The sequence below is a fragment of the Sceloporus undulatus genome, chromosome 2 (genome assembly GCF_019175285.1).
Source record: "Sceloporus undulatus isolate JIND9_A2432 ecotype Alabama chromosome 2, SceUnd_v1.1, whole genome shotgun sequence".
Taxonomy (NCBI): domain Eukaryota; kingdom Metazoa; phylum Chordata; class Lepidosauria; order Squamata; family Phrynosomatidae; genus Sceloporus; species Sceloporus undulatus.
In genome coordinates this window covers 256,502,446-256,530,072 of record NC_056523.1, presented here as the reverse complement: position 1 = coordinate 256,530,072, position 27,627 = coordinate 256,502,446, and the positions used below count along the sequence as shown (strand labels likewise).

Genomic DNA, 27,627 nt, shown 5'->3' with positions numbered 1-27,627 from the left:
CAACAATAACAACAACAACAACAACAACAACAACAACAACAAAGACTATTCCAGAGGAAGGCCATGGAAAACCACCTTGAGTATTCCTTGCCTAAGAAAACCCTGTGCCTATAACTTGACAGGTGATTTGAAGGCATGCACATGCGCATGCACACACATTGTTTTTTCAAACATACTAAAACCAGTCATTGATTAGCCATCACTAATGCTGCTATTTCCTTCTGCTGTAGTCAGGAGAAAAAAAGGAGATGCGTATAATATATCTGTCAGCCATTAAGTAATCTATAATGCAAACAAAATCACTGGTCACTGGTCCTGCAAAAAGAGCATGATGGTAATCAATAGCTCATCAGTGACTCAGCAAAAGCTTCTCGCCTCATAAATGCAGATGTTCAAATGGCTGCACCCACTCATTGTCTCTCTCAGGTTTTCAGACAGTAGCTAGTTTGTTTTCAGACTGTCATATCTACAGGTCAGGAAGGAGGGGGGGAAAGGATATCAACTGTTCCCTCTTTTGTTTTTTTTAATGTTCTCTTCATGTGGACGATTTATACAGATTATCTCAAAACACAATGAGGTTTTTGAATTTTTGAGCAAAATGCCCATATTTCATTCACTGACAAAGTAATAGAAGAATGATAGACTCTGTACAAGTGGTGAGAGAGTTTAGTACAAGACAGTGACAAATACAATTAAGAAGAGTGCAGGGGCAAAAACAAACAAACAAACAAACAAACAAAAACCCTACTGAGGTCAACCTTATTTATGATGGCAATTATCCCCACGGTTCAATGATTCCTGGGAATACCACCAACCCCATTCTGCTTATACTAATAAATGTTCAATTGTCCTCAACTGACACAGTCATATAATCATTCATTGACTGCTATATACAATTACCAGCAGCTGCACACAAGTGAGGCTGGCTTTAGCATCAGTTAACTGTTTCTTTTCTGAAGGCTGGGAGAAAAAGAAGTGAGGCTGGGTAAAAAGATGAGTCAAATCTAGTATAGCATGTAACTAAGGGAAATGTACATATGTGAGAAACATACTAGTTGACAGCCACTGCAGAGTAATCTCATAGAAGGTGCAGCATCAATTCCCAACTGAGCTTTAGAGTGTCCTAGTTGCCCTTAAGTGAACCCCTTCTAAGTGCAACCAACCTCACAATGTTGTTGAGAGACTGAAGAACAGGTTGGCAAACTATACAAGGTACCCGTAGTGCCACAAAAGAAAAGCAGGACTTGGAAACCCTTGAAAAAGATTAGAGAACAAAAATCCATTAAAAGCAGGTTTTCCCACTGTACCAGGAGTGAGCAATTGTGGTGGAACTGGGAATCAATTTTTCTCCTTTCCCAAATCATGGCTGGGCATTTTACAGTTTTGAAAAATGGATAATTTTTGAGTGCGTGCCTGCTGAAAAATGTATGTGGGAGGGGGCTATTTAATAAATGAATCTCTGCTTTTGGAGGCTTTCAGGAGAAGCAATTCATCCTTTTTGGCTAGAAAAGGGGGATTCTGATCACTCTGGATGGTTCAAGGGTCACAAAAACAGTTTTCTAAGCTGTTCTTTGTCCATTCCCACACCAGTCTCCTGTTACAGACTGCCAAAATAAAGCTGCTTCGGGTCTCTTTGGAGGAATGCTGTTTAAATGATGCATGGGTCCTAAGAGTCCGGAGGTCGTGCCAAAGCCACACTCCATTCCTAAGAACTGGAGTGCAGCCTCAGTGCAGCTTCCGGATTCTTAGGATGCATGCATCATTTAAACAGCATACCTCCAAAGAGACCCGAGGCAGCTTTATTTTGGCAGTCTGTAACAGGTAATAGAATCAGAAAGGTAGAAGGGTTCCCAGAAGCCACTAAGTCCAACCCACCCATGCAAGGAATCCAGCTAGAACATCCTCCGCATACATCTGCCTAGCCTCTTTTTGAAGATACCCAGAGAAAGAGGTCCCTTGGTTCCCTTGTCAAGCCACTCTTACCATCAAGAAGTTCTTTCTAATGTTCACTTGAAATCAACCATCCCATCACTTAAAACTCTGGCTCTGGTTTCTCCAGTTCAATATTGGCCGCACCAATTGTCAGTGGCTTGCTAGGCCTTCAGAGAGAATCTGGAAAAGTTCTCCTTCCTACTCCAATTCCCATGTTCTTCCAGCCAGCATGAGAGTTGCCATCCCCAAACTTTTCAAAGCTGTGATCTCAGTGCTGGGGAAACATATAGGCACTGAATTTTCAGCCTATCACACAGGCCCGTTACAGACGGGCCTTTGCTCCGCCCCCAGTACGTACTAGGGGTTGGCCGAGGACACAGTGTCCAATCAGGCCTCACCCCTAGTATGTACTGGGAACATCAAAATGGTGGCACCCATACACATGAGCACCACCATTTTGAAGTGACGGACGCTTAGCGTCCACACATTGCGGTGCAGTTACAACGCCGCAAGTGCACCATTGGCGTCTTACTCTGTCACAATTGTGCCACAAGAAGAACCTGTTTTTTGCAGGTTCTTTTGGCTGTGCGGCAGAGCCGTGCAGTTTGTCCACTGCAGCTCCTTCACGCAGCAAATACGGGTGCTGGCAGAGCGCCCTTTTTGGGCGCTCTGTAAAGTGCCACAGATGCTAAAGGCATAGGAATGGCACAAGAAGGGTGCGGGATCTCAACCCTAACATAGCATAACTACTGTGGTCCAAAACACACTGCAGAAATAATCCAGTTTGAGACTGCTTTCACTGCCCTGGCTCAGTGCTAGAGAATCCTGGGAATTGTAGTTTATTGTGTTGCCAGAGCTCTCTGACAAAGAAGGGTAAACACCTCACAAAACTACAGTTCCTAGAATTCCCTAGCATGGAGTCGGGGCAGTTAAAGTGGTCCCAAACTGGATTATTTCAGCAGTGTGTTTTGGACCTAAGTTTGACTAAAGGATCTTCACAGTAGGCGATGAGAGGTCTGTTAAACCGACATTAACTTTCCAAAGGTGCCTTGAGCATGAGCCCCAAAATGGAGGGGCAGGGGATGCTCAAGCCCTTCCTAGGACACTATGATAGAGTCACCATAGGTTGGAAACAAGGCCAAGGCTCAAATGAACAACAACAACAACAACAACAACAACCATGCTTTGACCAAAACTGGGATTCAGGCCCTCTGTTCTCTCCTTGTGTTCTTTAGCATGAACAAACAGAGGGAGGGACTGAGGCTGCATCTGCAGTGCAGAAATACTGTATATACTCATGTATAAGTCTAAAAATTTAGGTCAAAAAATTGACCAAAACCCCCTGAGTTATCCACAGGTCCATGTAAGTGCTGAATCTAGCCCTTTTTTAAAAGAAGGAACCATCCCCTGGTGAAAAACAGGAGTATAATCTGTCCTGGAAGCACTGAACCCCTCTAACTCTCTTATCTCTCCAGCCTTAAGAGTGAGCAGAAAGAGTTATTCTTGCTGGAGTTTTTGTAAGTTCTTTGACATGGCTTTGCTTTGCTTCATCCTTTAGATCCTTTGCTATATGCCCCTAGGTTTTACCCTCGACTTATCCATGGGTCATAGCAAAATCCCTAATTTTGGCTCCAAAACATGCCCCTGATGTATACATGAGGTCAATTTATAGTTGAGTACTGGTAATCCAGTTTGACAATTGTTTTCCCCCCGCCTGTTTGGTTTGTAACATCTTGCCTGATGAAGAAGAAGCCTGTGGAGCTCTGAAAGCTTGCAACAAGTATAGTGTGCCTTTTGGTTGGCTGATAAAGGTATAAATAATGGAGTTTTTGTTTGTATTTATTAAATGGCCAACACGGCTACCTCTGAATGTTACCAATTTAACTGCCATGCCTGGATGCTATGGAATGCCGGTGCCACAACAAAGCAGCATCCCCAGAATCCTACAGCCTTGAGCTGGGGCAGTTAAAGTGGTGTCAGAAACGGATTATTTCTACAGTGTGGACGCATAAAGGCATTTTTAATCCCTTCTGCTTCCAGAAAGCCTCGCAGGAGGAGCAGCAACAACACCCTCAACCACGTGGGCACAATAAACAGCTCTGGCGCAATTCTGTGTCTCTCTCTCTCTCTCTGTGTTTGTGTGTGTAGTTTCCCTTTTTTGCCTGGTGGTGGGCAGCAAGGCTGAGGCTGGCTTCTGCATCTGCAGTTGCCATCGGTGGAGGGAGCCAAAAAAGGGGAGGAGAGCTTTCCCTCCGGAGGGGCCTGGACCCCCTGGGAACCCCCCAGTTGGGGCTTGGCCCACCCTCCTCTCCTCCAGCCAGCCTCCCTTTTCTCCAAGCAGAGCAGCCTTTCTTTGAAACCCCTTTGGAAAAGACCAGCCAGTGGCCAGCCCCTTCCCTCCCTTTGGAAGGCGTGGAGTGCCTCTGGCTCTGTGTGTGTGGGGTGTGTGTGTGTTGTGAGTCTGGCTTGGCCTCCCCTTCGCCTTGGCCGCCATAACTAGTGCGAGGGCAACCCCAACTTGTTGGCAGAGCCAGCTCCTTCTCCCCAGAGCCCTCCTTCTTCCCTTTCTTTACCAAGGACAAGAAGTGGCGGAGCAGCAGCAAAGAGCAGGTAGGAGGGTCCTGGGGGGGGGGGTTGCTGGGGGGCTTCGCATGCACCCAGTTTTGTACTGCTGCAAGGGATGGGGGCCAGGCCCTCCTTTTCCCGGACCTGCCCTCCATTTCAGCCTCCTGCTCCAGGATCAGGAGGAGGAATTTCGAAACGTCGGGATTCAGAGGCATGGATTGATTTCTGTAGGGGTGTTGATTTTGGCCATGTCCTCCATTTCCTCCCCTGGAATGAGGACCTCTCTGGTCCCCCCAAAACGGATCCAGGTTCAGGAGGACATTTCCAGGGGAGGGGGGGAAATGGAGGACCCGACCAAAGCTCCAAAGACTCATGGCAATGGAAAGGCAGGCTTCTTCTTAGTCGGGCTCCAAAGGAAGTAAAAAGATATGTAGGACGTGACCAAATGTAAGTCATAGAAATGCAAGTGAATGCTTCTTATCCTCAAAATGGAGGACGCTGAAGGAAACATATATGTAGGGCCTGACCAAATGTGAGGTAAAAGCAGTCATAGAAATGTAAAGCCATGCTTCTTACTTATACTTTTGTCGAAGACAAAACATATGTAGGACGTGTTTCAATACAAAACTAAACGCACTCCTAGAAATGTAAAGAAAGGCATGCTCCTTAGTTATACTCAAAATGGAGGACGTTGGTGAAAAATATGTAGGACTTGACCAAATGCAAAGCTAGCAGCCCTCACTGCCTAGAAGCCTCAATGGATGCTTCTTGGCCCGGCTCAAGATGGAGGACCGATTGCAGTCCCTCCTGGAGCAGCAGGTTGGGATGGAGGACAGGTCCTGGGAAAGGAGGACGTGTCCCCGGTTCCTCCATTTCCCTTTTGGGAGGCGGGGGCTCCTGGTCTTCCCCTCCCAGCTTCGGCTGGCTTTCCAGCCTGGGTTGCTAAGGCGGGAGGAGAGGAGGAGGAAGGGGAGATGGGGAGCCGAGTCGCCTCGGGGGCACAATCTGATCAGCCTCGGAACAGAAGTGAGGCTGGGACTGGGGGGGGGGGGGGGTTGCCAAAAAGAAAGGAAAAAGGGATGAAGCAGCAGCCCCAAAAGAGAAGCTGGGAGGGTAGGGAGCGATGCCTTCTGGGGGGCTTCCAGCCTGAGCCTTTGCAATGGCGAGCAGACTGCAGAGGAGGCTGAAATGTGGGTCTCTCTTCTTCTTCTTCCCCAACCTTTTGGATGGAGGCCAGGCTTCATCTCTCCCTCTCTCCCCCATCATGGCAAGGGCTTTGTGCACCTCTTCCTTCTCCAGCACCTGTCCTCCTCCATTTCCGCCTTCCGAAATGCCCACAGGATTCCCCCCTTTTCAGCATGCTTTAAGATGAAGCATGGCTCTATAGTTCTAGGAGGGGGGTTTTGTGTTTTGTTTTTTTAGCTTTGGGTTTGGTCCTGGCCCTCCATTTTTGCTCTCCTTTGTGGGCAGGACACCTGGTCACCCTGTGGTTGTGGGGTGGGGAGGCCTGGGTGTGTGTGTGTGTGTGTGTGTGTGTGTGTGTGTGTGTATATATATATAGTGTGTATCTTTTAGCAGGACTGCGGTGGATTTGGATTTTCATGCCTTCTTTGCCTGGCCCTCCCGCCTGCCTTTCACTTGGCAGTCTCCAAAGCCTCTGCAACCGGTGTGAGAGGCATGTCCACCTGCTTCCATGAGGAGACATAAAGAAATCTCCTTCCCAGCCCCATAGGAGCCCTTCTCCACCTTCTTTTATTTAATCTGGCCAACACAATCCCTTTGTGTGGAGGCTGTACTGGAAAAGAGCTGGGTTCCCACTGGTGCTCTCTCATGGTTGAAGGAGAGAGCTTAAGGCAAGCTTTTTCAACCTTCCACATGGCTCTTCTTGGATGTTTAAAAGGCCTTCCCTGACTTGGCATAAAGGCTGCATCCGCACTGCAGAAATAATCCAGTTTGGTCCCACTTTAACCGCCACGGCTCCATGCTCTGGAATTCTGGGAATGGTAGTTTGCTGAGGCACCAGAGCTCTGCATTCCAGAGCATGGAGCCCTGGCGGTTAAAGTGGGATCAAAACAGACCTGCAGTGCAGATGCAGTCAAGGAGGGAAGGACTGGTCTTTTCCCCCCAACTTCTGTGAGAAAGATGCAGGAGGGACAGCCTGTCAGAAAAGATCCTTGAACTTGAAAAGGATGCAATACCATTAAAATTTAATCCAGGTTGTGAGAGGAAATTAAAATTTAATCCAGGTTGGGAGAGACTGCCTTGCATTCAGTGTTAATGTTTATATTTATACCTGTCTTATCTGTGTTGCACTGCCTTTAGGCACCAGGTCCTGGCTGATCTTGGGAGCTAAGCAGGGTCAGCCCTGGTGAGTGCTTGGAGGGGAGATCGCCAAGGATTACCAGGTGGTGTAGGCTATATTTCAGAAGAAGGAACTGGCAAAACTACCTTGGACTATTCTTTCCCTAAGAAAGCCCTATGAAATTTATGGGGTTACCATAAATTGGCAGGCAACTTCAAGGCCTATGTACACACACACACACCCCTCTATGGGACAGGATGGGAGGAGAAATGTTAACCACCCTGGGAAGGCAAAGTTCCTCTGAACCTTGCCAAGAAAACCCCATGATAGATTTGCCTTAAGGTCTCCATAAGTTGGAAATGACTTGAAGGCACACAACAACAACAACAAATGTTTAAGAACCCAATATTCTGTGGGTTTCTTCAGCAAAAATAGTGAGGAAGTACTAATAGCCTGTAGATCTTATTTTGGAAGGGGGGAGGATGGGATGGTACTGTTAGACAGGTTGATGACCTGTTATGTGTCCTGTTTGTTCCTCCTAGAACAGCTTCCCTTGGGCAATGAAGTGTGGTACATCTTGTTCTGTGAGAGAAGGTAATCTTTGAGTGATAGTCAGGAATGTCCTCTGGGAGCTCAGATACATTCAGGCAAGGAATGCCTTCAGGTCACAGATACAGTATTTTGGAATTTGGAATGGAGAAAAGGAAGTAGAGTGGGAGTGGACTGCACCTGTTGTAGCCATGTGCCTGTCCTCAGCTGGGTTCTTGGTTATTGCCAATGTAAACATGTAAGAGATATGCGAGATGGCTTTTTAAAAAAATAAAATAAAAAATAAATATAAAACTGCAGAGTGCTCCTTGGAGTTACCTCTGGTCTTAAATTATAGTCTGTAAATGTATATGATCTTAGCATTTAAAATGTAAAAAAGATTTTTAAAAAATTTAAAAAATCTTTTTAATTTAAAGGATTTTAAAATTTACTCTTTGGAGTAGTACCAAAGTTTGAGAGGTAAGTGGGCAATGACATGAGGTGTGTGGGCATGTCCTTCTTGTCTCTAACTAGCTATAGAGAGAAGGCATTATTTGGGACAGTAATCTGAAGATGTGGTGCAGCTTTCATGTTGAGGTTTTGTTTCTCAGCAATGGGTGTGGCTCAAAGCATAATAATACTGCTGAGTATTTTTTTGCCTCAATTAAAGAAAAAAGACTGCATGATAAAAGGTTTATTTGGTTTGGTTTTTTTGTCATGTGGCTTGTGCTGTAAGAGAACCTTTGCAACAGTGGTTTACAACTTTGTCTTTCCAGATACTCTGAACTTCAGCTCCCAGAACTCTCAGCCATAGGCAGCTTTGATTGGCGATTCTGAGAGATGAGGTCCAGAACGTCGAAGGGGACAAAAATTGATAGCTTGAACTTTAGAGGACTATCAAAACATCCTGTATTTTGTATTGCCACTGCTAGATGACTATAGCATGGCATTGCCAGGTAGCATTGCATTGCACTGAGGGTTCCTTCTTGGGGTACTTTGATATCATTATTTTTTAAAATCTAGTTATTAGCTGTTTGGATGGTACTTCCCTTATCAGAGTCAAAATTAGGGACAGAATATAGTGGTAACTACATAGGGCACTGGATTTGGAGGGTGCATGGCACCCAGGCTCTACTGGATTATCCTTTTAAAAACCGGAATAAATAGTACAAAGCCTGACCTGTGGCTAGTCCTTTACTATTTGTGGAAAATGTGTCTCATTGCCTGTTCAAGTGACAAGTTTATCTGTGTGACTGATTAGATATGTGCATAAGATTTTGCCATATTATACAGTGGAGGTTAATTACATGTGCAATGGGGAAGTCAAAGCTGTGAAATACATTACAAATTGGACAAAAATGGATGCAAAGTTGAATACCCAAGATGGTTCTTGGCTGCACTGGGCTTGGCTTCCCTCCTTTTCAATAAATCATAAATGTGAAACCAACATTTTTTGGTTTCTCCAGATCCAAGGTTCATCTTTAAATCTACCCACCAACATGAGGATACAGTGTTTTGATTCTGTACATCCATATTTTTTTTCTTTTGGTAAGCCAGATTGAAAGAAAGATAGGGTCCTATACATTTATATATGGTTGTGGAAAAGAAGGAATTTTGATGGGTCTTGCTTTTCTCATCTCTGTCTAACATGCTATAGTTGCCACAGTCCTTGCTGTGTTACTATTAAAAGTAAAGGAGACCTGACTTTCTATGCATCTCGTTTTCCTTGTTTAAAAAGAATCTCTAAGATCAATTTATAAGATCAGAGTCAGCAGCCTTGTAAAGATGCCTGCAAAATTGCTTGCCTTCTTGGGGCTGGCAGATAATGTCCAGATAGCTCTCTCCTTGCTGCTGTAGCCTATTATGTTTCTGTACCATGTGTAGAAGAGGGACTGAGTGCATAATTTATGTTCTGCCTCAGTACTCGTGAACCTATGTGGAATTTTACATGGTTACCTACAAGTGATTCTGTATCGTTTGTGGCCACCACACTAGTGTTTACATACATGGCTGAGGGTCCCAGTTTACCAGCTGACATTCTGAAGTAGCCTTTGCCTATGTGGTTTGCTGGCTGGCTGAGCATAATGGGAATTGTGCACTAAAACATTTGGCCTGCATCAGTGAAGGCTGCTGTAGAGCTGTGCAAATTAGCAATTGCTGTAGAAAATGTGTAAAGAAAAATGGTTTTTAAACTGTATCCTGGTCATCTTGTCCTATAGTGAAATATTTTACTTCTAGAAATATATCAGTGCATCTGTCTCTGATGATTAAATTGCTTCATTCAGCACTTCTCATCTCTGGATAGTCATGTCTCCTGTCAGGTTTAGTGGCAGGTGGACCTGACAGTAGACCAGCATAGAATTCTCTCTTTATGTAATCCAATTGTTGAGTACTTGTGGATCGGCACGTGCAGTTCTCTCTTGCAGCTCTCTGTTATTTTACTTCTATGAATATTTTCCAATTTTATTTTCATTTTGCACCTATGGTTATAAAGTTTTTCTGTACAGTAAACATCAAAATCCAGTGTGCACTTGATACTGAATTTTGATGGAAGGTACACTTTTCTCTTTTTAAAAAAAATGTATATTCTATCTGTACTGATACTAAGTTTAGTGTTCTATCTAAAAGATGGCTGTCTTACATTGTGTGTCTGTGTGCCTTCATGTTGCCTGTCAGTTTATGGTGAATTCTACAAACTCTTAATATATTGCTCTTACAAAAAGGAAAATCTCAGTAATTTGCTAATTGGAAATTTTATTCCATTCAGCTGATCAGTTCCCCCTCCTGGTCACTCTGTTAGTCTTTGGAGTTACAGGTCGGCCCTTCATATTCATGGATTCTTTATCCACTGGTTCCACAATCCATGGTTTGACTATGTGTTTGTGTGTATATACACATACACACACATTCTAAAAAAGAAGTATTGATTTTACTATTTTATATAAGGAACACCATTTTACTACACCATTGTATTTAATGGGACTTGAGCATCCACAGATTTTGGTATTGATGAGGGGTCTCTAGCAGATACCAAGGGCTCGCTATGTTATACTTGGGATCCATTTGGTACTTGGTCATTTGAGAATGACCAGCATGTAGTTGGCTCTGTTGCTGCAGAGCTGATCTGATGAATAAATGTATCTGCTCTCTGTTATTTTTCCCTGGTTATTAGGATGTGCTTCCACTAGAACAGAACAGTATCCAAAATAGAAGAAAATGAAACATTTATCCTGATAGAGTTGGTGTTGGCTCTGAATGGTTGAAAGAAACTATTCTTCCATTGTATAGCCACAGTTCATCTCTCATTTCATGGTAACATACTCTGTAAGACAAAAGATGTTGCAACATTGACACTTCTTTAGCTGTTGTCCCAAGATGTTGTGTTCCATTCCATTGGCAGGTGTTTTTCATCATTCTGTCTTGACACTGCTGGTCAGTTAAAAGACTACGCCCCCTTCTCATTTTTAAACAGCACCGAACCCTAAGTAACAAAGAGTATTAACCAAGTTGTAAATGTGGGCTAGAACAGGTACTCTTACAAGCTGATGGAACAAAAATGGAGTTGGGAGGGGACTAAAAAGGTGCAAAAATTTGTCCTAGTGGTTGGGCTATTGTTGGTTGTCCACATCAGCAAGATGTTTAGTGTAGAGCTGTGGACAGTAGAGGTGTTTAAAATATCAGCTTTCAACTTGCTGGGATGATATCTTTCAGATGATTCTGTCCAAGAATATTAACATGAACTACTTAATTTAACTTGAAGAGGAGAATAAATAACCCAGTAGCCTATATGTTTGTTAATTATCGTTATGAAGAAGTTGGATTTCATTGACAGTCCTATTTTTAACTTCCCTCTTTTTCTTCTTGTTCATTGTTGGAGTAAAATACTGTTATCAGTCAGCATTCTATACAGTGATCCTCATAAACCATTCACAGTGCTTGTATGAGCCATTCCAAGGAATTTGACAGCTGAGTTGCAAGGGATTTACCTGTTGATTATATTTGTAGCTGTTAAGCAGGACACAGATTTAGTAGTTGTAAAGTTTCATGCTTTTATATTGGGCATCTAATTGCATGTTTGTACATTGATCAGTTACATAACACTTACCTAAGCACAGGACATTTTGCTTGGTGCACCTGTTTGACAACACTAGCAGTGGTTTCAACCACACTGCTCACCTGCTTTTCTAGAACCTACGGAAGCTGAAGCAATTGATTTTTTAGTTTCCTTCCCGATGTTGTGCAGGAGAGTGGGTTTTTTTTTGGGGGGGGGAGGTAAGTAGATACTCCATGTGTCCCTGGTGTACTGTGGTGGTTTAAGGCCTATGGAGGAAGGGTCAACATGGATTTCCGTATGCCTTAGGTAATTGTGGGAGGGAAAAAGCCATCTCTAATTTTTGTAATACCTGTGAGGTCTGGGAGTGTTTTATGTGTGTTTTTCTGGATGGTGGAGTTGTCTAGAATATAAAGCATAGAGAGCATAGGATCTGAAAGTTTGTTGTTCATTGTTTGTGTTTTTCACATCTTTATCCATGACTTGGATGACAGAATTGGGGGCACACCTATCAAATTTGCAGATGACACCAAATTAGGAGGAATAGCTAAAACCCCAGAGGACAGTGACAAATTCAAAATGACCTGAATAGACTAGAAAGCTGGGCCAAAGCTAACAAAATGAACTTCAACAGGGAGAAATGTAAGGTACTGCATTAGGGCAAAAATGAAATGCAGATATAGGATGGGGGACACCTGGCTGAATGAAACTACATGTGAAGGTCTGGAGTCCAAGTAGACCACAAAATGAACATGACGTCAACAGTGTGATGCGGCAGCTAAAAAGCCATGCAATTTTAGGCTGCATCAATAAAAGTATAGTGTCCAGATCAAGAGAAGTATAGTGCCATTATATCTGCTTTGGTCCGGCCCCACCTGGAATATCGTGTCCAGTTCTGGGCACCACAATTCCAAAAGGACATTGAGAAACTGGAGTGTGTCCAAAGGAGGTGACTAAAATGGTGAGGGTCTGGAAACCATGTCCTATGAGAAACATTAGGGAGCTGTGGGATGTTTGCTGGAGAAAAGAAGGTTGAGAGGTGATATGATAGCCCTGTTTAATATTTGAGGATTGTCATATTGAGGAGGGAGCAAGCTTGTTTTCTGCTGCTCCGGGACCCAGAGCAATGGATGCAGCTGCAGGAAAAGAGATTCCACCTCAACATTAGGAGGAACTTCCTGACAGTAGGGCTGTTCAACAGTGGAACACACTCCCTCGGAGTGTGGTGGAGTCTCTTTCTTTGGAGGTCTTATGCAGAGGCTGGATGGCATCTGTCAGGAATGCTTTGATTGAGATTTCCTGCTGGTGGACTTGATGGCCTTGTGGTTCTTCCAACTCTATGATTCTATGAGTTCTCACAAAACCTTGATGGTCAAATGTTTGTGCACATAGAGTGGGGGGAGGGAACTTTAGATCATCATCCAGTCAGCCTGGAGAAACTTGGTATGTCAGCAACAAGGTCCAAGGTCTTAATTTGTGGTTCCCAAGATCCAATTTTATTAAAAGTGTGTTTGGGGGGGGGGGAGACAATTTAGCCTGAAACTACAAGAAAATACCTGAAAATGCCATTAGTCACCAATTTGGCCATAGCACCTGGGAAAAATGATGAATGTGGATGAATGGGTGCGTGAGCCAGTATGTCAGTGGTTGAACATTGGACTATGACTCTGGAGTTTAGGATTTGAATCCCTGCTTGGGCATGGCAACCCACTGGTGACCTTAGGCAAGCCATGGCTCTCTCACTTTGTCCCTGTGGACAAATCATGCCAAGAAAAACCCATGATAGGTTTGCTTTAGGGTCACATATAGCAGAAATTACTTGAAGGCACACACACACAACCACACACACACACAAAAAACAAGTGGATGCTGTGTTACGGGGGTGGGGGGATTGATCCCCATCCCTGTAGGCCAACTTCTTGATGCCAGAAATCTGAACAAGAACATCTGCAACAGGTGACTTCCATGTAGTGATGGAACTGCGCCCTCCCCAAAGGTATCCACCTCCATCTGGCCTCTAGGGGAGAGAAACTGCGCCCTCCGGTTCCCCTCCACTTGGACGGGGGGAGAGACAGAACTGCGCCCTCCCAAAGGTATCCACTCCATCTTGGACTCTGAGGGGGAGAGAAGAACTGCGCCCTCCCCAAAGGTATCCAACTCCATCTTGGTCTCTCAGGGGGAGAGAAAGGTCGGCCACTCCCATCAGGCCTCCCTTAAAGGAACGGCGCCCTCCCCAAAGATCCAACTCCATCCTGGCCTCTGAGGGGGAGAGAGGGTGGGCAAAGCCATCAGTCCTGTCCTTAAGATACAGATCCCTCCATCTGTCCATCGCCATGGTCCGGCCTCAGAGGAGGAAGAATGCTGGACCTAACCCTTCCCCTAACCATTCCCCTTCTCCTTTTGTGTCGTGTCTTCTTAGATTGTAAGCATGGAGGCGGGAACCGTCTAATTAATGATTTTATGTACGCTGTGTGTAAATTTACAGCGCTATATAAATAAGTTTAATAATAATAATACTACATCTTTTCCCCATTAGTAGCAAGTACTTTCCATGTTTATAATGTCTAAACGGCTAAGGCACCCAGTCACCTGTTAAGGTTTTCCCCACTGTCTCTCAAAGAAGAAGTCTGAACCTGCATCTAGTGACCCTCACCAGTGGTCACCAGTGTTTGTGCAAATACAGTTAAATGTTTTTTTCTTTTTTTACTGTGAGATTTGTTTTTATTTTGAAATGAGAAAGACTGACTTCAGTTCTGGCTTTCATAGTCAATGTTTAGAGACTTTAGTGAAGTATTTAAGTAGCATCAAATGATAATTGGACAGTACTACTCTACATGATACATGTGATCAAGTTTCCTCCAGGGCTTGCAGCGTAGTTATTTTGGGTCACTGTTTTAGCAGATGCTGCTCTGTCACATCCTGTTGGAACTAAAAATGTCAGGTGAGCACCTCTGTTGTGGTTTATTTTGTTTAGATTGTTGGGAAGTGACTTTTGCTAGCAGTTGCAGTTCACTCTAAAAACACATTTTAAACAGCCCATCCCAATCTGATGCCTTTAATGAATTGGACCATATCTAATTTAACATGGGGAGAAAGTTTGAATGTGCTTTCACTGCATTCCTTGCATTTGTTTTCAGGGCATGCAAAGTGTTTTTAAAACTATTTCACAATGTACTTCAGAATGTCTTAAAGGTAGATAAATTCTGGATAAGAACTCGTAGTGCCAACCATGACATGATGCCTGTTTTGTTCCAGATGGGCTAGAATTACTTATTCAAATAATTAGAATGATCCTTCACGTTCTCCAATAGCAGTTCTCTTGCCTGAATATAACTGATTTTGATTCTACGGGAATTTGAAGAAATATCCAGAACCACTCCAGTGCAGAGTAGTTTGAAAACACTCTCACAGTCACAGAGATACTGACAGTTAAAACATTAATGGTTGTCCTGTCTTTTTGAATACTTTTCTTCACTTAAAAAAACCTAACCAAACCTGTGTTTCTTAAGATATGACTAGTTGCAGCCAAAAAAATTATTTTTTTAAAAAAAAATAAGCACTTCTGTACATAATGGAGTATTTAATTATTGTCATGTTATATGTGGTGTGATGACAGTTGAGATTATTTGTAAGATTGCATTCACCAAACTCGGCAGTTATTTGACATTTTCACTCCTCTGAGTCTGGAATGGCACCTCCCTTCCTTCCAGAGCCAGAATTAGTCTCCCAAATTGTGTCCCACCTCCTGGTATCAATGGTGTTGTGTGTGTGTGCTGCAGGGATGGGCAGCAGCTGAAAAGGCATGCTGGCCCTCTCCTTTGTTGCAAGTGGCAGAGGTCTCCTCATGAGGATGTGTTCTGCTGCAAGCCAGGAGATGGTCGCTAGGGTTGTTCTTTGCTGTGGCAGAGTTAGGCCTTAAGCTGGGAGAGGGTTGTTTGGCCCAGTCCTTTGCTATGATGGTAGAGGCCTTGTGAGGAGGCTGCCACAGCAAGCCAGGAGGGGGTTGCTTGGCCTATTCCTTTGCTGTGGTGGCAGAGGTCTCCACATAAAGAGGCCTCCGTGGCAAGCCTCAGGGGCACAGTGGCAGGAGGAGGGTCCAACGGTGCCACCTCATGGGGTTTCACCCAATGTGGACTGCACTCCCTGTGTCCTACTTACTACTATATTGCCATGTCTTTCTCTGGTATGCCACTCAGTAATCTAGCAGCTGGCAGGCAAGTCTGAGTGTAGATACAGTGTGGTCCCATCAAATACTGTAAAGTAAATGGTGTCCTTTGTATAAATGGCAAGATCAAAGTTTGGTTTTTGGAATGTATATATATTTTAGCAGTTTTCAATCCATGCATGGTTGAATCTGTGGATAAGGAATATGTGGCTAACTGATGAGTGTATTTATTTATTTATTAATGAAATATTTATGTCTTGCCCTCTATCCAGAGTCTCAGTTGCCCATGCAGTAACATCAATCAGTTCAAAAATTAATAATGTGCCATTGTTGTGTTGCACCTTTAAGTTCTTTCCAATTTATGGGATATATATTTTATATTATTATATATTATATTATTATTGTATACCGCCCTCTGGCAAACCAATCCGGGCGGTTGACAACAGTAAAATAAAATATGACAATCTCTTGGCAATAATTTTTCCGAAGGGAGTTGCTATTTCCTTCTCTAAGGTTGAGTGGTGTGACTTGTGCAGGGTAACCCAGTTTCCATGTTGCTGTGTGTATGTATGTATACGTGTGTGTGGCTTCATGTGGCCTGTTGATTTATGATGACCCCAAGCATTTCATAGGGTTATCTTAGGCAAGGAATATTCATCAGTGGTTTTGCCAGTTCTTTTTAAAAAATATGGCCTACAGTATTAAGTATTTGTTGGCAGCCTCTCATCCAAGTATCAACCAGGGCCAATCTTGCTTAGTTCCAAAATCAGAAGTTTCCGCCCTAAAGGTGTCTTTAGGGCATGGTCGCAAACCTATGGTTGTATGTGCCCTCTCTGTCATGCAGAGATTTCTTCTCGAAGCCAGTTAAAGGCAGGAGGGCAAGGGAAGGAGCAGGCGCATGATTTTTCTCCCGCCGCCCCCGTCCATGTCTTTAACTGGCCCGAGAGCTAATTAAAGACATGAGGTGGGAGAAGGAGCAGGTGGGGTTGCCCTTGCCATCCCTGAGGCTGAGAGAGCGGACTTGAGTGTGTGGTGCTTTCAAGTCATTTCTGAGTATGGTCATGGAGATTCTAGGTAAGTTTCGTCAGAGGGGGCTTTGCTATTGCTAGCCTCAGGCTGAGAGAATGGGCCTTGGTTGTGGACGTGCCTTCAAGTCATTCCTTGTGACCCTAAAATGAAACTGTCATGAGCTTCATCATTGCCTCCCTGAGAGAGCGTGACTTGTGTGTGTGGTGCCTTCAAGTCGTCTGACTTATGCGACACTAAGGTGAAACTATCATGGGTTTTCTTCTGGCAAGTTTTGTAAGGGGGGTTGCTATTGCTAGGCTGAGAGAGTGTGCCTTGGGTTTTCCCCTGGAAGTCCCACCCCCAGAGGTTCTCCCCCAGAAGCCAGAAGTCCCTCTCCATGGAAATTCCCCCTTCGGCAGTAGGTATACCTGGTGCAGAAATGGCACTGTGTTTGGGCACTCAGTCTCTAAAATGTCACCATCACTGCTTAGGTATTTAGGCTGTGTACTGGAGATCCGTATCATAGAATCATAGAATGGAGGTATTCCAGTCTCATGGCTCCTCAGACATTTCATGGCTCCTACGGACATTTTCCGGAGCTCTGTGTGTGTGTGTGTGTGTGTGTGTGTGTGTTACTGCCCTCCTAATGAATCAATTAAGTATGAATATTATTAAAATAAAAATGGACCCTTAAAATATTCTTAGAATATTTTTCCTTTCTTCCTTGTACATAAGAGTTTATTAGACACCTTATCTTCTGCCTGCTCCCGTCATCCCAGCGTCACCGATCTGTGACAGGAGCCTCCTGGTGGGATTGCAGATGGCACTTTTAAAGGGGAACGTTCCGTTTTTGTCATGGAAGCTTTTATCGTAGTGTTTTAAAAAGGCCCTTTTATTAATGAATTACAAGTTATTAAAACGGGCCCTATACAACCTTATGATGGAACCGCTCCATGATGGAAGAATTCCCCTTTAAAAGCGCCATCTGCGATCCCACCAGGTGGCTCCTGTCGCAGATGGGTGACGTTGGGGTGACGGGAGCAGAGCAGAAAGTAAGACATCTGATGAACTTCATAGTGAAATGCATTTCTTCTTCTATGACTATCTCTTGCCCTAGGTCCTTTTGGTCATAGCTTGCGATGAACTTATGGTGATAGATTACTCTGTTGGTCATAACGATTTCTGTAATCACTTGTTGCATATTCTTATCAGAATTTTTTAAAAAAAATATTAAAATAATATTGTCCCCAAAGATAAAAATGTCAAGTTGGAGTTTGGTGTTTTACTCTATTTCTTTAAAATTAAGATTGACATTTTTCTGTTGTATCCAGAAGTGATTTTCTGCTAAATTAAAATGCTGATGCTTGTCTAAGATGAGAAACTCAATTCTTGGTAAACGCCTCTGCTCACTGAAGCCTGCCAGCCAAGTTACTATTGATAATTGTGTGATCTCTTGGAACAATAAAAAAGATGACTGCTATAGAGGAGTGAGGGGGAAAATGACAGTTTTTCCTGTTAGAAAGTGTGTAAACCATGCAGCCTTCCATGTGTGGCTGGACTGTAACTTCCAGCATCCTTTAGTGGTTAGGGCTGCTGGGAGATGTAGTCCATGGAGAGTGGCGTGATTGCTACCCCTGCACTAGCACAAAGCCACCATCGGTTGTTATTAAAGTCAGAGGTGAAGAAACATTTGTGCATACGTCGTATTGTCATGAACTATGAAAATGCCAGTTTTACACAGAGATTAAAAGACTAGACCAAAATAGTGATTAATGTATCAAATATGTGCCTGTCCAGGGGAATATGAAGAAATTAAAATACACACTCACAAACGCTGCTAAATGATTTTCAACATGGAGCTAGCCTTTCTCCGAAAAATCCTTTAAGTTTTGTTTCACTCTGTTGTTGTCTTTTCACTTGCTGACATTTGTTTTATTTTTCTTGGTGTGCTTGATCTGAAACCCTAATTCAAAACTGCCCAGTCAGAATGAGATCTTTTTGAGTTGTAGCATTGATAAGAGTACTGGCTTTTTAAAGAGACAAGGAGGAACCCTTATCATTATGACTTACTCAAGTGGTCAGTCTAAAGTTTATCACAGAGTTATTATAAGCCTAACATGAAAAGAGGGAGAAGAAGGGCTGCACTATTTTGAGATAAATCTAGCCCAGAGTCGGTGTCTCACATGCTTAGCAACTTTGAAGAAGTATTTAGGATTCAGATACTGAGGCAGGGATTTCTAAGGGCTCATAGTTCAGTAGGAAGGCACATGATTTACATGGCGAAGGGTCCCAGGTACTTTCTTTGGCATCCCCAAATGGTAAATTAATAAGTGGCCTTAGTGTGAGAACCTTTAGAGCCAATGAAAGTAGATGGATTTGGTGTAAGGCACATTCTGATCTTATGAAGAAGAAGCCACCTATTAAATATAGTGATGATATTTTGAATGCTTCAGGAAATGCTTTGTTTGTTTGTGTATAGTTAACTCTACTACTTATACAGGATATATCAAACTGATGTATAACAAATTCCAGATACAAATGTCAGTCAATAAAAGCTATTCAGCAAAAAAACTACCAAGCAAAAAAGGAATAACACAAGAACAACAAAGGGCTCCCACAGATGGGACAAATGGTCCTTGAGACTGTGGGATTTACAGATGTAGTTCTTTGGTTTTGGTTTTTAATAGGGGGATGTAGATAGGACGTATAGGCAGCATCTGCAGTGCAGAAATAATCCAGGTTGATGCAACTTTAACTGCCATGCCTCAATGTTATGGAATTCTGGGATTTATAGTTTTGAGACATTTCTTCTTTGTCAGAGGGCTCTGACTAGTGCCACAACAAAGTGGTGCCAACCTGGATTATTTCTGCAGTGCAGATGCCATCAAAGTCTCAAGGTGTTGAAAAAGGTGATTTTTATTCTTAAAAATAGCCCAATGTGTTTCAACCTAGAAATATTTAATGGCCTTCTTCAGAGGCTGTTAAAAGATAAAAGAAAGAAAAGGGACAATACATAAACAACAAAAATTATAACAAGAGGCAAGTTACAGTTTGCATTATCAATTACAGTCCTCCCTCCGTTCTTACAGTCTTCAGACTTGTGTCCCTCACTTATGTGCAAGGGATGAACAGAGGGGGAATGAATGGGGTGCGTGCTCAAGGTCCCCCCCCCCCCGTGCTTATATCTAAGCCAATGGGGTTTGATAATACGCGAAACTCTGTTTTCGCAAGGGGTCCAGAACGGATCCCCCATGAAAAAGGAGGGGAGACTGTACATACTTCTTGTATCAAGTTGCGTGTAAAATGTCTCCAATTTTAAAAAAAATCTATGCATAATGTAAGTTGTCTTTTTTCTTTCTTAGATTCTTTAGTATCTGCCAAAGAAGGCCATTAAACATTTCTAGGCTGAAATGTGGTGGGCTGTTTTTAAGAATAAAACCATCTTTTTCAATACTCTGAGACTGCCTCTTTTCTGTATCCCTTTTATTGGATATTATCAGTCCCTTTCCTTAAAAATAATGGAAAAGAACCCACAGGAAACTAGTAGATATAGAGTTGACAACAATCTGCAGTACTTGTTAAAAGTGGAGGAGATACGTTGCAAGAGCTTCTGCTTGTTGATATCATACTGAAATTGTTCAGAATTCATTTGAATGCCAGAACAACTCTGTGGGAACAAAAACCCTCCAGTAGATACCTATACTGTGCAATTGAAATAACTTGCCTAATTTTGATAGATGAAGAATTTTAGAAACTGCAATAAAGGCTTGGGTCCTGATGATAGTTGGTTCTGACCAAGACCATTATTGCACAAGTAAACAAAACGGAAATGGAGCCAGAGAGTAGTGGCTTTTTTGTATCTTACAGCATGATGTCAGCACTTCAGTTTTCTTCCTATGGGAAATGGTTATAAAAGTGTGTGTTTTGTTGAACTAATTTTTCCAGCTAGCAAAAAAGAAGTGCTTTTACAACTAGGAGACAGGGGGAAGAGAACTAAAGCACTTTGATGTTATGCGATAAGGCATTTAATAAGGCACGTAAAAAGCCGCTGCTTTCTGGATCTGTTTTTGCTTTGTTTTCTTGTGCAATAAGGCTCCAAGAGAGCATGTTGCTTGTGATGACCTTAATTACTGAATGGGAACATCAAGGGGCAAGACAATCCCTAAGTCATCAGAAGCCCATGGTATTTGGTAAGCCAACACAAGAACCTTGTATCTTGCCAGCTACTGCTTCCAGTTTAGTCCCATGTAACATTTACTGCAGTAATCCAGTTTCAAGGCTACAGTGCATAGACTATTGAAGTCAGTGTATTACTGTTCCAGAAACAGGAATAACTGGTGTATAAGTAAAAGCTGGTAAAAGGCACGCCTCAGCACCAAGATTTGTTGATTTTTTTCAGTGACAAAGATGGATCAAGGAGTACCCACAAGCTGTGTACCTGCGCTTTCAGTGGGACTCCTACTCTATTTACAACAGGTAATCAATGTGTCTCCCAAACATGAGAACTACTGGCCCCTGTGTTAGCAGAATGAAAACTTTATTTAGATTAAGTTATGGTTAACTTATGCATCCTGGAAACTGTATTGAATGTTGTTGGTTTTATTTTATTTTTTGCTCCGTGGAACAGACTGCAATTGCTTTATCCTGATTAACTGAATAATGTTAACCCTGAGAAGATAGGATTGGAGCGTGGCTTTGGCGCGGCTTCGGGACTCTTAGGATGCATGCATCATTTAAGCAGCATATCTCCAAATTGACCTGAAGCCACTTTATTTTGGCTTGTCTGTATGGGCCCTTACTTAGCAGCTGACACCTTGATCCATTTACCATTACTCTCAAAGGTGTAGTTAATGGGAATACAAGAATGGTTTTATTTATTGATTGATTTGGTTGGTTGGTTGGGGCATCCAGATTGTGGAATAGCAATAGCAAGTACATTTCTATACTGCTTATCAGTGCACTTAAGCACTCCCTAAGCAGTTTACAAAGTGTAAGCTAATTTCCTCCCCCCCCCCCAGTAAGCTAATTGCCTCTGACAAGCTGGGTACTCATTTTGGCGACCTACAGAAGGATGCCATGCTGAGTTGACCCTGGAGCCAGAATAAGTTCTGCAGAGTGGTCTAGGGAGAGCCTCTTTTCTTTTGATATTCAGATACAGTATTAAGGATCTTTACCCCTTGGTTGAATTTTTGTTTTCAATGTAATGTATAATTGGTTTTACTGGAACTTTTTCAGCTTTTGGATTCTTACTATTTTGGTTGTAATTTTCATGGTAAAGTGGAAGTGGATTGTATGGGTCAGAAGGCTGGCTACCATTTTAAATAAATAAATATGCATACTAATGACTTCACAGTTGCTGGCCTCTTAATGGCCTGGCTCTGGGATTCTTTCATATAGTGATGTTTATTGTTATAGTCATACAAATCTGGCTATAGCACAAAGAGGCCACGTTTGGAGAACAGGGCAGAATGTGAGCATTGCCTCCCACCCATGAAATTTTCTTTCAGTCCCTAAATTTCTAACATTGCAGTAATTTAAAACTTCATTTGTGTCTTTGGAAATACATACAGATTAGGCATCTAAAGAAAAGTTGCACCTAACTGTTAATAAGGAAATGTGAACACAGCAAATATAAGCATACTAGTTGTGAATGATGATTCAGTGTCTCACTTTCTCAAATGTTAGAAATCTGGAGACTGAAGGAAAAATTCATTTTGGGGGGGGAAAATTTTTTATGGGGGGGGCAATGTCTTAGTTTTTCCCTCCCATAACTAAACCCTGGTATGTCATTTTACAGTTGGCATGCCTAGGTTCTGTTTGTTGTTTACGTCTCAGTTTCTGTATGTGGTTTGTTGAGGAAAAGTGGATTGTGTTATACCTCTCCCCCTCCCCCCCCCAGATTATTTTAAAACACTTTTATGTGTCATCAAACAATACATGCTCTTATCTTAAGTACTCCTGAGAGACGTTTTGTAACACTTTCCCTGTACTAAAACTTTCTGCAGGAAATGGTTGGGGGAAACCCTCAGAAAAAAGTGAATGCTTTATGTTCTTTATTAGCTTTGCATCCCTTTGGAAGCATGGCCTGTCCTCTTCCTTTGCTGGCTTGGCTGATATCCTATGCAATACAATGCCAGTTATTTTTATTGCTTTATGGAAAAATGTTATCTAAAATGCTGCCACCGCCAAGCACTTGCTTCTGTACAAAACCATTCAATTTAATTGTGATTTTAGTATATGTATAAGTTAGCTCTGAGCAATGAAGATATTGATAAGAAAGTATTTCAAACCCAAACATATATATGCGTATTTCTATGTCAAGACAAACATAATATCATGGTTCAGGTTATACACCTTTATGGAGATTATTCAATGCAACTATTGTCCTGAATGGCAGAGTTGCACAACTGAATGTACACCCAAATATACAATTGAATGTATATGTGCATCCACATGCACAAGCATATATGATCATGACCATGTACATGCATGATGGCAACTGTGTGCAACTCTGCTTCTTCAACTTTGAGATGTTGCATTGGAGAAAAATGTTCAACTGCTTCTGTAGGGGAACTTAGCCAAATGGAAGACATCAACAGGATTCTGACCCACATCAAGGAACCAGGAATGATCACACATAATGATAGCCTTTTCCTTTTCTTGATTTGTTGTTCTCCTGAACTCAGCAACACCATCTGCTCACAACTAGCCCATGTTTCATACTGTGGCTCCTGTACCCTGCAGCAGCTTGGCTATGAATGTGAAGGGACTTTGTGTTTCAGAACTAGTGAGGAAGATCAGTCAAGAGCCTCAGTTTTTCAAATGTTAAATGAGATAGGTTGAGCTTCATTGCTTGGGTAGGCTGCACCCATGGACATTTTCATCCCTTTCAAGCATGCCACAGGTTGGTTTTCCCAGACTTAAGAGGCCTTTCCCCATGTTCAACAGCTTTCCCTGTTCCCTGTGCCAGTGCTGAGAATCTAGTTCTTGATCCACTGTTTCATTGTCAATGTGCCAATGATTTGAGTATGGAACTGAGACACAGAGATTTCAGCTGAGAAGGAAAGAGGCTTTGTTGTTTGTTTGCTTTCATTGGTGCAACAAACAGCATTTCTCATTAGAATTAAATTACTCATTTTTGTGTTTTTGGGTCTAAACCCAAAGTATGTATACATCAAATATAATTACTTCTACTTAAATCTTTGTTATATAGAGCCTCTCTGGACTTTGACCGTAATGCTCTACTTAGCTCTTTGGCAGGCAGACAAAACAACTAAAGCCTGAAATTCAAGTACTCAAAATCCTGTTTCAGTGATGGGTATAGTACTTCATGAAAGAGCTAGACAAGAGAAGAAAGGGAGGCCACAGAAGTGAGAAAAGCAGGTTACTTTGGGTCTGGGCATTCTGTTTGTCCAGCTTTTAAAAATTAGCTACTTGACTGGTCAGATATTTTTGAAAGCACATTATGAGAATTATCATTAGTTGGCTTGGTAAATATGCTAATTACAAAAAAAAAACAATTTTCTAGAAATGGGATAAGTGTTTAACAGAAAATTACATTAAATTTGTTTTTTTTAAAGTAATGAATTGTTTATTTTATTATATATTTTGTTCTCTCAAAGAACACATCTTCATTTCATCTTGCCAACAGCTTGGTGATATAGGTGAGGCTGAGAGTCAGTGACTGGTCCAGTCTTTTTGAGTGAGCCTTTCTGTCTGAGGGAACCTTCATCTTCTCAGTCCTAGTCAGATGCTGCAAGGTCAAGGGAAGCTCTATTACACAGCCTAGGCCTAATACAGCATGCTGAGACTCCCCATCTGGGCTGTACAGAAGGCCTGGGAAAGCCCCTCTTGCCTCCTGGCTGATTGCTCACCCAGCTTGCCCTCCCAAGGGAGAGGGCGTATTTAAATGTATTACCAGAAACTAAGCCAAAAGAAACTGACACATGTGATCCTCTTAGATTTTGGGGTGACACTTGTGTCTTTTAGTTTCACCCTTTCATGTTTGCTTGTTGTCAATGCTGATAGGACATGGTCTTTATCCTGCACTTTTTACTGTTAGATGTTTACTGGTAAAATAAATCTTCATCATTTGAATTTTTTCAGAATGTGTTGCATTTAATAAGACACATTCTTTCTTTTTTCTCTTTCTGATGATGGTCAGTCTTTGTAATTTACAAGCATAATTTTAAATGAAATTAGCTTATTTTTGAGTGCATCACCTAGTTAAGGGGGGGGAATGGATGCATTTCAGTAAATAATTTCAGTAAACAATTTCAGTCAAATGCTCAGCTATAGCAAAAATTAAGTAGTTTTCATATGAACCTAAGAGCCATGCTGGTGCAGATTAAAGGATTATCTAATTCAGGACTCTGTTCCCAAAGTGGCCAAACGCATACTTATGGGAAAGCTTCTATGAAGACAGTGACATCCACTGTCTTGTATTATCCAAAGTTGTTGTTGTGTGCACCTTCAAGTAGTTTTTGGCTTATGGTGACCATAAAGCAAGCCTATCATGGGTCTCTCCTAACAAATTGCTTCAGAAGGGGTTTGCCATTGCCATCTTCTGAGGATGAGAGTTTGTGACTTTCTCAAGGTCACCCAGTAGATCTAATCAAATCCACATCACAGATAACTTTACAAAAACCTGGTATGAAAGTCAGCAGAAGAATATTTTGAGGAATGTTATGCCCAGTGTGGACACGACATGGAAAATCTCACTTCTCTGACAGTCTCTAAAAAGTTCCTGTCTTAATGCTCCCATATTTTCTCTTGCTGTAATAAACAGAATGCAGTGTTTGGTGTACACAATTCAAATTGGCAGTGCTAGCCAGCTTTAATGACTAATGTGAAACCTTAGTTTCATACTCTGTTTAAAAAGCTAAATCATGTTCAACCCTGGCAAGGAAAGAGAGGGAGAGTATATATTTGTGGGAGAAGGGATGAAGCCTATCAGTCTGCACTGTCTTGATTTTGTAACCATAAGTCCAAAATACACTGCAGAAAGAATCTAGTTTGAAACCGTTTTAATTGCCTTGGCTCAGTGCTAGAGGATCCTGGGAATTGTAGTTTACTGTAGCACATAAGCTCTCTACAGAGAAGACTAAATATTTCACAAAACTACAGTTTCCAGAATTCCCTAGCATAGAGCCAGAGCAGTTAAAGTGGCCTCAAACTGGACTATTTCTGCAGTGTGTTTTGGACCAAAGTTAAAGAATTAACAGTGTTCAATCTATCAGAAATCTGAAACTCTAGAACCAGATTTTCTCCATAAAACATGGACTTCATGTAGTTTGCAGTTATTTCACATTAGTAGTCATGATAAAGAACTCAAGATAATTTGTCATCTGTAATAGCAGTTTATTAAGAGCACTAAGCAGAACTCTTCATTATGGACTGTGCAGAAATGCAGTACTAGTCTTATTTGAAATATTCAACACTGCACAAAGGTCATGCAAAAAAAAAAATCAGATACGGGAGCACAGGTATTTGCAATATATTTTTCACACTGTTTCCTAATGTTTAAGTGGTGTTGCTTTCCTATATTTACTACATTATGTGAGTATGAATATTAAATATTTACCTATAAGATAATGTAGTTGACATGTTCTCCAGAATCTTATACAGATTTCATCATGCATGCATGAGAGCAGTGTATTAACAAGATAGGAAGTATAGCTGCTGTTTGCTGTGCTGCAGACCAGTTTTTACTCTATATTTGTGTATGCATTTATGTATGTTAGCATGGATTTGAACAATCATTAATAACTAGCTTAAAATGGTCAGCAGTATTAGGAACAAAATGCAGGATTTTCGGTCTTTGGTTGCTGCCCTGTCAGTTCCATTCTTAGAGGGGAATATTGCTGTGAGGCATTCATTTGAATTCTAGGCACGTAGTTCCATGTGCCTGAGTGAGTGTGTGTCTACCCAAGGGAAAAGGTGTAAGTGCTTCCCATCACTCACCTTTCCTGCAAGTGATTTGGGCCTGACACTGACACTTTCCATTGGGAGTCCCATGGAATCATTTTCAGCCAGAAAGATGGTAATGGTGATAGGGAATTCAGGAAGGGGGAAACTGATATGATCATTTAAATTCTTTTTTTTTCCTATACAGGAATACACTGAGTCCCATAAAGAGTCGTCTGATCTATATGGTGAGTTACCTAGTATACTATTTGGATAGAAGGTCTATGCATTATTGCTTTATGCATTAAGACACAAGAGGACTTGCTTTTGAGAAAATACTCATAGTGATCAGGCCATTAAGCTGTTGCCTCAGATGGATTGCTTTAGGAAAGATGATGTCATGGATTTTCTCTCTTTAGTAAATGTTCTTTGGATTTGGCAGTGTTTAGTTTACACACCTCTGCTTGTTTTTGCTAACTTTAAATTATTGATTTACATAGAATCATAGAATCATATAAAATGCTTTACTAGATCTCACATAATAATTTGAGTAGCTTGTTCCTATTGTTATAACAGTCTCATTGTATGTTTGCCCTTCCTCCTTTGTATTAGATTTGATTTGTGTAAAAGTCATATTGATCCTAAATCCAGTTTAGGCTGCATGAGATTTAAAATGCATCACGCTTTGGAATGCAGTCATTCTTTTCTCAGAGGACTTTCCACTTGACAGCAAATCTCTCACTGTTGTCTGGAAGGCTTTTGCTTCAAACTCTTGCATCAGATTGCTTTGCTGTGGCAAAGAACTGTGTGGGACCTAACAGCATTTTACTGCGCAAGAGACTAGGAAAGCACTTGTATTTGCATAAAGCTTCTGGAGCATAGAGATTGTAAGAAATAATTCTTCTTTCAGAGTAGGCCTAGGAAGCAGGCAGCCAAATACAAATCAGATATAACAAAATTAGGTGCAGCCCAGTAGTCCAGGTGTGATTTCTTTTAAAATATTTGATTTGCATTTCTAACTTAATACTTTCTCTGTATCTGATGATGTGTAATAGTTCTTAACCAGTTATTGCTGCAAGGCTGCACACAGTTACATGAGAGTAAGCTTCACTGAACACAGTGGAGCTTGCTTAGGATCTCCATAAATCAGAAATGACTTGAAGGCACACA

The 27,627-nt window shown here is 41.9% G+C and overlaps 1 protein-coding gene across 6 annotated transcripts in view; it reads left to right on the top strand.

Annotated features, from left to right (window-relative positions):
* The first annotated feature begins 4,082 nt into the window (after positions 1–4,082).
* Positions 4,083–27,627, top strand: part of SEMA4D (semaphorin 4D) — a 143,619-nt gene continuing 120,074 nt past the window's right edge. For 2 of the 6 annotated variants that reach the window (XM_042455768.1, XM_042455766.1), the window contains exons 1-2: positions 4,083–4,542; positions 26,666–26,705. The gene's annotated coding sequence lies outside the window, so the exon portion shown is untranslated. Of the gene's footprint in view, positions 4,543–20,950; positions 21,028–26,665; positions 26,706–27,627 lie in introns of all 6 variants that reach the window. The other 4 variants (XM_042455767.1, XM_042455761.1, XM_042455763.1 and 1 more) reach the window with 3 other exon arrangements.